Raw genomic sequence first — 12157 nt, forward strand, 5'->3', positions numbered from 1 at the left:
GGTAACGTATTCTGTAGACGACTTTCCCTCTAAGTGAGGATCCAGCAGGAGTTCTGTCTGCCGGGAGGAGCAGGCCCCGGATTGTGTTTGTGAGATAGCTCCGCGGCTCCCCCGGGGAGCCGTTCTTTTAGTGATCTATTTATCTCGACATGGCAGTAGGCATTCTGTCATACGATTTCCAAATTGCGGACCGTTGTGATGAGGTCGCTGGTAGCAGGCGTCAACTTCACAACTTGTTTTGAGGGAAATGTGTCTTGGGAGACTCTCCTCCGACACGTAATCTGCATGGATTGCGTGCTTTATAACGAATTCCTGAAGAGGGGGCTTAAAAAAGAGACCACGTGACCGAGCTCTCACGTCCAGATCCTGCGACAGTAAATGATCGTATGGTCTTAAAACTGCATTAGACTTTTTCGGCTTTTGTCTTGTTATTACCATAGGGATTTCAGAAATCCTTAGTATAGATCTATCGTCAAAAAAAAATCTTCTTGTGTTATTTATGATGCAAAATGTAAAAGTGCATAAAACAATGGCTGTTCCCATCGGAACCTTATACACGGGGTCTAACTTTGTGGATCTTCGGGCCTATTGTGGTGCGTGGTGGGTTGGTGGGGGGTTTTTTATGGGGAGGGGGGGGGGGGCGTTACGTACCGATGCTTTAGAATTTATGTACCGAGAAGATATACTGTTAATCCAATTGTTCAGATAATTTTATTGGCCTATGAAGGGTCCTTTGAATCAGATCAGGTCCCTATCTTCAAGTTCAAGCTTGACGCCTTGAGAACCGCCTTGAGACCTCAACATACCACGTGGCACGTCCTATCTTGATCTTTTATCCATAATCCCATATGTAGTGTACCTAGAGATCAACCTAATCCGAACCTTTAAAAGAACAATTTCTAGTATCGGACACTTATTAAACTATGGAGATCCCACTCTTTATATATGCATACCAGTATATATTTGATAATTTGACAAGATCATTTAATGGTTAATATCAGGAGGGCACATGGAGATCACATTTCATACATTGTCGAGGATGGCATATTTAATCAATCTTAAGGATGTCCACCCTTAACCCATATTTTCCAGTTCCTTGTGTTCAAGTATATAAGTTGTACTTAAGACTAGAAAGAAAATCCCTCAGTAGCAGGAATCTCAAGCGAGCGATGCTGCCCGTGGGCCTCTTGTTAAATACAAAGTCCTGCAGACAATGGAGGTTTTAAAAAAAACCAAGAAGGGATTGTCTGGAATTTAATATATCGTTTAATATTGATTAATAGATACAAAAAATTATAAGAATTTAAATGGAATTAATTTGTCTTCCTTCTCCGTTCTGATTTGAGCAACTTTTACAGAACGTAAATTCCCAGAACATTATGAAGAAAATACGAAATAGGACAGCTGTAGTATTTCCCTATGCCACTGTAGCACCAAAAGTATAGCCTCGGTTGAATTTAAGCTAATTTGATTATTTCTTGCCGGGTTGTACTATTGTAAGAAAGAAGAATACCGTTATAGTTAATGAGATCTTAAAATAATCGCCATTTATGAAAGTATACTTTTACTAGATCTCGTTACGAGTAACGATTAGGTCTTCCGCCCGATTTTGTTTTTATATGATACGATGAAAAATCGATATTCTCTGCCAAATCTGCGATCTTGGTGAATCTAGGTTTTTTGTCTCGAGACCAAAAACGGACGAACAAAAGAGGTTTATGAAAATAAAAGCTAGGTTTTTTTATACATTTGTTTAGTGTACACCACTGTTAATCATGGAAGATGAAACACCAAAGATAACCAGTTAAACTTGTGAAAAAAATAAATTGTTTGAACTCTTCTGGTGAGTACCGGAAGTGACGGTTGACAAAAGAAAACCCGTTAAATATATCTTCAATCGATTGTCTATCATTTATAAAAGTTTGTGTCTCAATCACTTACAGTGACTAAAATCTCGCTGGTATCAATTTTGTAAAAAGGCTAGGTACCAAAGATATTTGAAATCTTGATTGTTTTCAAGTTATCTGTATTACAGTTTACGAGTGTCTTGGCCCCTCATTTAAGGGGCCAGTCCCTTTTTCTTGAGTTCAATCGAAAGGTCTCACGAATACTAACATTTTTTGTTCTTACACCCATCTAAAATTGTTGTTCATTTTTGAGATACAAATGATTGAATATTTAAGGGGCCAGCCCTCTAGATCCTTAATGGGGACAGACTTTAGAGTTTTGATTAGTGGAATCGATTTGAATCATCAATGCAAACATTTTCTTTTCTACATTGCCTAACAAAATATGTCTCCTTCTCAAGATATATTGCATCAAAGTTTAAGTACTTTGGTCCCTTAAAATCCCTAATTACGTCATAAATGGGTGTGAAAATGATTTTACCTGATAAATATTGCTACAATCAACAACTTTGCTTCTATCTTGCATTACAAAATTTTGATCGTTTTTAAGTTATTTGTAATAGAGTTTACGAGTGTCTTGGCCCCTAATTTAAGGGGCCAGCCCCTTTTTCTTGATTTTGTTGGAAAGAACGTTTAATTATCTACTACTTTTGTTATATATGTCTTAACAAACTACCAACTGATAAAAAGATACAGATGAAAACGTATGAAAATTTTGAATGAAAATTCGTACTCAATTTTCGAGCCCAGGCGAGCTCCAAGAAATGGCGCCACTGGCGTAAAACAACATAATAGTGCACAACTTCAAACTCTAGACTACCTATCCTGAAAATTTCATAGTCATATCTCTGATAGTTTCTGAGATCAGCTCTGCACAAATGTGCAAAATGGCCGATAAATCGGTACCGGAAGTGACGACAGAAAAAATCTCAAAAATGTATGAAGTTTACATCAAGTCCCATCTTCTGTGAAAAAATGATTGAAATCGGTCGAATAGTTTTCGAGAAATCGCGTGCACAAAATTTGTGGAAAAAAATAATAATAAGAAGAAATCGTACGAAAACTATAAGGTCTTCCGTTGGAAACGGAAGACCTTAATTATTTCATAAGATCAAGATCGAAATAAGAGGAGTCTATAGGTTTCTCATATCTAAGATATGGATTCGACGCTTGGAATAGCTTATTTAAATAAGATGTATCGGGGCAGAATTTTTCAGTAAAAGCGATGCAAACTTCGTTTAAATTCAATATAATTAAAAGCTGCCTCTCTTGAATATATTCTTTTATTAATTTATCAAATTTATATTTATTTAACACTCATTATTTTTTTTTTTTAATTAAAAAAAAGAAAGATTAAAAGGCCCCAAACTTCATATCTTACGATCTCCTTATGTTCACGTATTATGATTCATCACTTATCAGTTTACATTGATTTGCCACGTGATTGTAATTGCTGTCTAAAACTAGTAAATGGAATTGGAGTGAATCTTTAAAAATATATAAATATTATTAGTTCTGAATAACATCAGGTTTCACTGAGAGGCGTGGCCGCTAGCTCATGATATATGAGTGCAGTATTTACACTCCCATGCGCTTGCATGGCTATGAAGCGGAATATTTATTTGCTGGCCAAATGAATAATTCTATTTTTCTAATTTTAAATGATTTATTTTAAATTAAGTTAATAATTCAAATGAATTTGAACTCATTAGTTTAGTTATTTATTATTAATATTTTGATGAAATAATTTAATAAATTATTAATTTATTTACTTTTGAACACCGTAATTCTCAGTTCATTTTCTAATATGATATAAAAAATACGTCATTGTGAAAATCGTGTAAAAATGAGATATTTGGTAAAAGTCATGTGATGGTGCGTCACCATGTCTCATTAAGGTGGCTCATTACACCTTAAAATAGTTTCTCAAATCAGCAGAAAATTACTTGATTATGATAGATAACATGATGGATAAAAACTAGGAAGTCAATTAGTCGAAAATGTGCCATTTGGGGTAAAAAAATTAAATTTTCAAAAATTAATTCAGTAAACTTGACAAAAGCGCCAGGCGGATTCGAACTCATGGTCTGTTGTTCACAAGCCAAGCCCGATCTTTTAACCCTGAATACCAATCTGGCTATTGAAGATTTGCAATGATTTCTACTTTCTTTATTCATTGCTTTTCATTCCTCCCAAAAAGGATAGAGTGTTTGTCCGTCAATCAGAATCTAAAAAAGTGCATGAAAACTACTTTTACTCGCTTTGACGAGTGAAAAATAGCTCTCATCTTCTTAGGTTACATTTTAATAAATTTTCTGTGACAAATTTTATTTTCACCGAACCAATAGATATACATTGACATAACAGTGAAAAACAAGATTAAGTGTGTAAAAATACCAGAGTGATCAAAACTTTTTTTCAAAATGATATCCCTTTCTTTAAAAACACAAAGGAAGGGTCACAGGAACGTTTGACATTTTGTGCTTAACAAAGCTACAATTAACAATGAAATCGGCGTCATTAACATGCATCATTACGTTTTAAAAAGCACTATGCTCGGTGATCCCTTCATAACTTTTGACAAGGAGTGGTTTTGGAGCTCAAAAAATCCTATAAAGGGCAAGAATCCGTGCCAGTCTTTTGGCGCCCTCTGCGACTTTAAACTGACATTAGCGCGGGACTAACACCTTACAGGAGCGAGGGCTTATTAGACGAACGTATTCACGCATCTGACAGTCCCCGGGGCCCGTCAGATTGCGCAAGTCTAATCTAATGAACTGAATAGGTTGCACAACTGAACAATTCATAATCGGCAGAATTCAATTAGGTGACGGGGGGTTAATAGTGTGGCGATGAGATGAGGCTCTTGCGATGAGCGCGCTCTTCAAATGAAAACTGTCATGAATACAAAATGGCGAATTACTCCACCAATCTTCTGCCGGTGGATGTCTTTTTCAGACGATGATAATGTGTTCAAACCTGTCGTTAAATTCATATAAACACGTCCTTGTATTGAAATAAAATTCTCCAAGCAGAACGAAAATTGAATTGAGTAGGCAAAAAAAAATCCTGATATAAATTTGTGTCGGTAATCGGGCTGCTTCTCGCAGTCTGTAGCGATTATGTAACTCTGTCCTTGGGGTGGACTAAAGAATGACTAAGAATGGTGTAAACACGCGCCAGTCGCACCCAATTTCTATAACCTCTATATAATTTACAGAGAATCTACGGCATGGCTACCGACAGTATGACAGTACTATAAATACGAGAGAGAGATGGAGAGAGAGATTATTCATCACTTTGGGAGGCGTTACAGTGTAAGTGTTTCCCCTAAGTTCTGTATTTCTGTATCTCAGAGCAACAATATCAATAACTCTTAATTTTTGGACAAGGTATATCGGCATATTTGTCGCGATTGTAGAAAAAAACCACCCTTAACTAATTCTCTCTTTCTCTCTCTCAGTTTAAAGTTAGTTAGATCCTTTCCCGTGCAATCAGGCTATAAGGCCGGTGCGTAAACCCAGTTTCCGTGGGGCTAAGCGGGTGAGACTAAGTCATTGACTCCCCCTGGATACACCAGCCCATCGCAATCTGACTCCCATCATAGCCAGTACCCAATTTCAGCTGGATGAATTGAGACAACGTAGATAAAGTGCCTTGTCTACGTGCACAACACACAACATCAAATGACCACAGCGGATTTGAACCAGCGACCTTTCGGTTACTAGTCTTACGGGCATGGCCACTGAGCCATGTGCTCTCCCTCAAACCTACTTAACTCCGGAGAAATGAATGAATACTCTGTACCTGTAATGTTCAATCTACAAACAAATATATATCTGAATATATTGTACATAAACTTTTACCAATCAGTATGGTAGTAAGACACCACACATTGCGGGACATCTGTTCTTAGATGTCGCATAGGTTACACGCATATGTCGTTTGATATGAAATATGGAGTTTTACAGGTACTCAATACCTGTATTGTTTTTTACCGTTTGGCTAGATTCAAATATGTTTTTGTACATTTTGATCCTTGAATTCCTCCAAGTGATATTTGGAGTTAATGGTTATTCTCATTAGTTCAATTGTACATCAACGAAACTGGTAGATTTGTTTAATATAGTTTATGTGCATGTTTCTTATTTTCGTATATATCACTTATTTTCATTTATCGTAATAATAATTCTACATCATGAAATAACAGTTGTAAGTTTTGTATTATTTTGCTATTTAATGGTAAAGACCTAGTAAGTTGTCAGAACTTGTGTCCAAACTATTTGTATATGTATTTTATATATATGTATACAATCAAATATGTTCAAATCAAAATATTTCAAGTAACACACCTGTTTATAGACTATGATCAGAAGTTTGCATGTGCTCAAAAATCATCGCCCAATACAGATTCACTGTGAATACAATAAATAAAGTCAGTTTCATTTCCCTAGTCTTCAAACGGATCGTCAACATACCAGACATGCATAACAAATTACAGTTACAACCAATCAAAGCCACTCATCAATGGTACTTCACTATAAATGGGTTTTGCTGTATATCTTAAACTAGTCATGTGACATGTACAACGCTTTGAGCATTTCTATCATATAATTTTAATTTTAATGTATGTAGCAGCTATTGAAAGTGAATTTTATCAAATGTATTAAAATAGTAAATCTTCCGAGTTTTTAGTTAAGTATTTCCACTGCGGTAACCCATGAAATTAAAGTCTTTCTTCCAACAACAGGGGGGGGGGGGGGGGGGGGGGGCATAGTCTGGATTGAAGAAAGCAATGCTGAACTCTATATATCGTCTCTAAAACATACGGCAATGAGAATTTATCCTAGACCTATATCCTTTATACCTATCCTACAGGTATTTACATTGTCGTTCAAAATAAGAAATTTATGTTAATGGGGGGGGGGGTGGTCCGGACCCCAACCCTTGGAAAATCAAAATTTATTAAATTCATATACACTGTATAAAACTATCAAAAAAATGCCTCGGACCCCCCCTGGAAAAATTTTCTGGATCCGCACATGAATTCAACTTACTTTGATCTAGCTCATATATATACATGTACTTTTAATGCCTTCTTTTTCTTTTTATAAGAACATGTAAAATTTGCCTCTAAAAGGGTATTCGCTGAACTAGACGGTTGATAACTCAGAAAAATATAAATTCTTTTAAATGTGACTTGATCTTGGCGACATTTCTTTTTAAATCTATAATATTCCAACTCTTCCTTTCGAATTACTGTTATTTTTCAATAATTTCAAAAATTACATTAAAAATTAGATGTTTTACAACTCACACTATAATATTTATCCGAACGGTTTGAATCCAAATTTATATTATTTCAACCCTGTAGGAGATACTTACTTAGGAGGGGGTATTCCAAGACGGTTCTTGGTCACATCAATATCTTGATTTTTAGTAACCTCTTTTAATAGAATTGAAATCTATGCTATTTTAGAGAATAACTGTATAAAGTTAAATATTCCTTGGTTATGGAAAAAAAATTTAGTAAAAAAAAAGCTTCTATGAATATCTGTTTAGACAAGGAAAGGAAGACCCAATCTCCCAAAAATTTCTTTAAGATTATAAAGGTTCAGACAAATTAAGCAGATAATGTATTATTCTGTTATAGAAACAGCTGAGTCTGGGGGTAAATAATGTTAATATTGGGCGTTTTTATTAGTTTACTCTGGGGCGCGTAGCTTTCGCGAATAAACGCGTTAGTTTCCTGAATAAACGCGTTAGTTTCCTGAATAAACGCGAAACTAACGCGAATAAATGCGTTACTGATAATAAATACTCACAAGTTGTTCATTAATTTTTTTTATTTATGCCATAAGGAGTATAATTTAACTTTATTTTGTCAATTTTAGGGGAGCACCGGATGCCCCCCCCCCCCCTTAAGTCCGCAACTGCTTTGTTAAAATAATTTCTAAAATCTCAAACCCAGAGTAAGCTAAATTAACATATTCCTTAAAATACAAACATGAAAATACTTTTATTAAATACCCATTTCTGCTAATTTTGTTGCTCTTACATTCATTTTGTTAATTGCCACTATACATTGGAAAATGGTAGGATATTTAAATGAATTCTAAGTGCAAAAAGGTAGCATTCGGAAGAGCATCTGGCAGGGAGAAAATTCAATGCGCAGGGCCGGGGTAATATTTTTCACCGATTCAGAGATACAGATTTACAACGAAATACTTGCAAATTCATCAACAGTAAATTAACCTTATATTGGGAAGAATTTCAAAATTGCAACTTTCTCTGATATTTAGAATTAGGTACGAGTGTTCTTAGAAATTAATAATTTTAATGTTATAACTTTATTAAGGTTACCATGCCCTTTTTTTCACCATCGCTTAATTTAAAACTATACAATTGGGTGCTTGTTTTCCTTTTTATTGCAGATTGTTAGACTTGAACTGAGATAACTACGGCAATAAAGTCATGTCACAATGGTATTATCTGACTTGTACCCGTCTTCTTGTGCACAATATCGGGAGCAAATCTTTTATTTGCAAATGCATCTCGTAACAGATTTTTTTAGTCCTAATTATGAAATCCGTTTTAACAAATTGACATTAATTAAATTTTCATTGCACCAATTTTACATGTAATCCGTGCACTATCAAAAAATCATTAACCCCTGATTTTAACATCTGTTATTTTTTCATTAACATTCGTGCTAATTCTCATTAAGTCGGTATTTTGGTTTGGAGACGGTCCCGGGTCTTGGCAACATCATTAGTCTTTCGGAATTCATCATGTCAATTGCTTTTTACAGAGAGCGGTCCCGTCATCTCGCTCGTCCGAGATTTCTTGCGAAGCACTTATCATCGCATCTCATAATAACATAATATTAATTCCAGAGAAAGTGAAAGTTGACTTCAATCACTCCAGAGATATAAAACAGTCCCGTAATCACCTAATTGAACATCTACGGCATTCCTTTCTTTCAATTAAGGTAATAGGCAATTGTACAAGGTCTGAGCGATTTTATTCCACAATTAAGGGATGTGTGATGACGCGAAGACTTTGATACGCCGATGGCGGCAAGGGGAGCAGTTAGATTTTTCCGTTCCACTCGATTCTATACGGGTGATTTACGAGTTTACCAATGTCAAACCCTCGTAATGTTTATGCTCGGTCATTTATAATTCTAACGGATCTCCTGATACATTCTAGCTAGGATTAATTATTCATAACATTTAGTTGGAAATTTATTGCCTACACATATTTCACAGTTGGTATTAGGGAACAAGAATAGATTTGATCACGAAAGAAGGTAAAACCCACCAATGTGTATACCTGTATCAAATATATCAAACAAATTGGAAGTATTCAACTTTAAAAATAATACATCAATCGCATCCAGAAACAATAGATAAGACTCCATTTTTAAATTCTTCTTAGAACAAAACGTTTCTAATTAATGTATGCTTCTGTATCATTTACCAACATTTTCTTGAATTTTACATTCATATTTACGAGTGGATGTAAAAATGATTCAGCTTATTCAAATTTCTTTATTGCAGAAAACATACGTCTTATAGCATAATTATTTTATGATATCATATTGAAAAATAAAATAAAAGGGATAAGAAAGAAATTAAACACTATCCATAATAAGTTGTTTGATTTACAAATCCAATCATTTTGCTTTGCAGTAAATCTAGTCTGTATATTTAACAGGTAAGTTATGTATGCACTAAGAAAAATATTGAATAAAACATGTGAATCTGTGATGTACAAACTGAAATAACTAGATACGATATGTATAACGTGTGTCCCCATGTGACAACTGTACACCCAGTACTGTAATATATAAATAGTGCCTATTTGGGAGAGTAATTGTTGAAATTGACACCCCGAGACAACCATTGTCAACCGACGCGAAGCGGAGGTTGACAATGGTTTTCGAGGGGTGTCAATTTCAACAGTTACCCTCCCAAAGAGGCACTATTTATTTTATTATAATGAATGTCTTAATTTTAAGGAAAATTTTACTGCATTTATATAAAAATGAAGTGAATTCTACGACAAACCGTACGCGCATAATATACGCGCATGTAACAATTCGTTGTGTTACCCGTTGCCAAGTGCGTTGCTAACGCTGAAGGTAATAGAACGGATTACCAACTGCTTCTAAACCAATCAGATTTCAGTATTTAACATGAAATTATAATAATGTAGAATATTAGACAACCAAATACAAAACAAGAGTACTGTTAAGTATATCTTACTAAATAAATGACTCTTTATATTATCATTAAACGTTATCAAAAAAATTAAATAGGAGATCTATAATATAATAAATATTATTTTAGAATAACATTGGACCTTTCTATTTCACAAAAGATGTGATAATTGTCAGATTTCTTTCGCGTATTTCTCTACGACAGTAGTCCATTTTCTACCTTGTTCTTATTTATTGCATAATGCAACACTCTAAATAGACAACTCTTCCTTGTTATTTATAGATTTGATTAATTCAATCTTTAAGATGAAAGGAGAAACGGGTTGCTTTGAGATGAAAGTAAGTCGTATATATCTATAAGATAAACACCATCTGGCAGTAGAGTGCATTTAAAATATTCTTCTTTGGGAAAACTGTCCCTAAATGGCACGAATACTTATACAAATCACAAATATTTGATTTACCTAACTAAACATTTCTTATAAGCCAAGAGATTTGGAAGATGAAACAGGAATAAGATTAGAATGTTATTGTCCCTGTCTCATATTCTTCTTTGATTTTTAAAAATATCTGTCTTCAAACCGTGTGTCCATTTTTTGGGGGGTGTTTCATAGTATTTTGGAAACAGAGGATGACATTTGTCTAAATTTCAAGCAGCGTCATTTCGTAGCAATGTTCACATGACATTCCCTAAGATATTGATACTTACAACCAAGAGTTATTTGATTTTTGTTTCTTGAACTATAAATGTATTGTTATGATAAGCATTTTTCGTATTCTAAATAATTAATGATAGAAGTGTAGATTAAAGCGAATAAAATAATGTTCGATAATAACCTTTAAATCAATGCTATTTGTTAAAGTAATTTGATTTATATTTCAAGTCACTAATGAAAACAAAATGAAACGTACATCTAGCTGTAGAAATACGGTAAAAAATTATATGAAGTAATTTGATTTATATTTCAAGTAACTAATGAAAACAAAATGAAACGCACATCTAGCTATATAATTACGGTAAAAAATTATTTACAAATTCATTTTTATAATATTCATTTGTTTTCTATTGTATTTGACTTTTTATTGATTTTTATGTTCTAGAAAAATGTATACAAAACTGTTTTTTAGGAGACTCAATTACAGCCTATGTATTTTTCTACAAATGGCAAAAAAAGAGAGAGTTAAGAGAATGCAACGTACATGTACTAGTATATAGAAGCAAATAAAAAACTTAAAAAGTTTAATTTTATGAAAAAATTGCTCAACGGTATTTGATACACCAAAAGAAAAAACAACAAAATTAGTGGCTATACAACTCATTAAGGTTTCGTAATTCAGTGTTCTTTTACACTGATCAGTTTTAACATTCAATTTCTTAAAATATATCATGCAACGTGCTCAATTTGTATAAATTTTGTTGAGGACAAAATGTGTCCAATATTTTTTGACAATTGTTAAAATCAAATCAGTATAATCAAAGTCGTTACACATGCATGCTCGGGTTTCTTTATTGGTGACAGTAAGTTTGTGCCATAAATCCGGTCGTATCTTCACAGGGATGTCATTTAATCACAAGACGGACGTCTCCCAGACCGAGGCCGGCTTTCTTCAACAGATTGAATGCTGTTCTTTATGGAGCAATAAGACTCCCTGGACATCACAAAAACCCACCTTTGATTTGAAAATAATAATGTCAATTCAAAAGGTAACCCTACCTGGGAAATCAACAAACCTCTTATCAAGACATGATATCTGATGTATAGGCGCAGAAACAACTAGCTCACAAATTAATTTGTGATTTTACACTCACTTGATGGCAATTCAAAGAACTGACGATGTTCTACTTTTCTTATTCTAATCTGTCGCCTCTACCAATCAGATGCATCTGGAGACATTGGCCCAATATCAGTCTCATTAAGGCTCTGATCCCTCATAACGCGCCGTCCTCACAGCTCCTGAAAGCACCATTACGGGGGCCCTCCGTTATGCCATGACTATTAGAATATCTGGAACCAATGTAAGCACA

Source organism: Crassostrea angulata, chromosome 6 (genome assembly GCF_025612915.1).
Source record: "Crassostrea angulata isolate pt1a10 chromosome 6, ASM2561291v2, whole genome shotgun sequence".
Taxonomy (NCBI): Eukaryota; Metazoa; Mollusca; class Bivalvia; order Ostreida; family Ostreidae; genus Magallana; species Magallana angulata.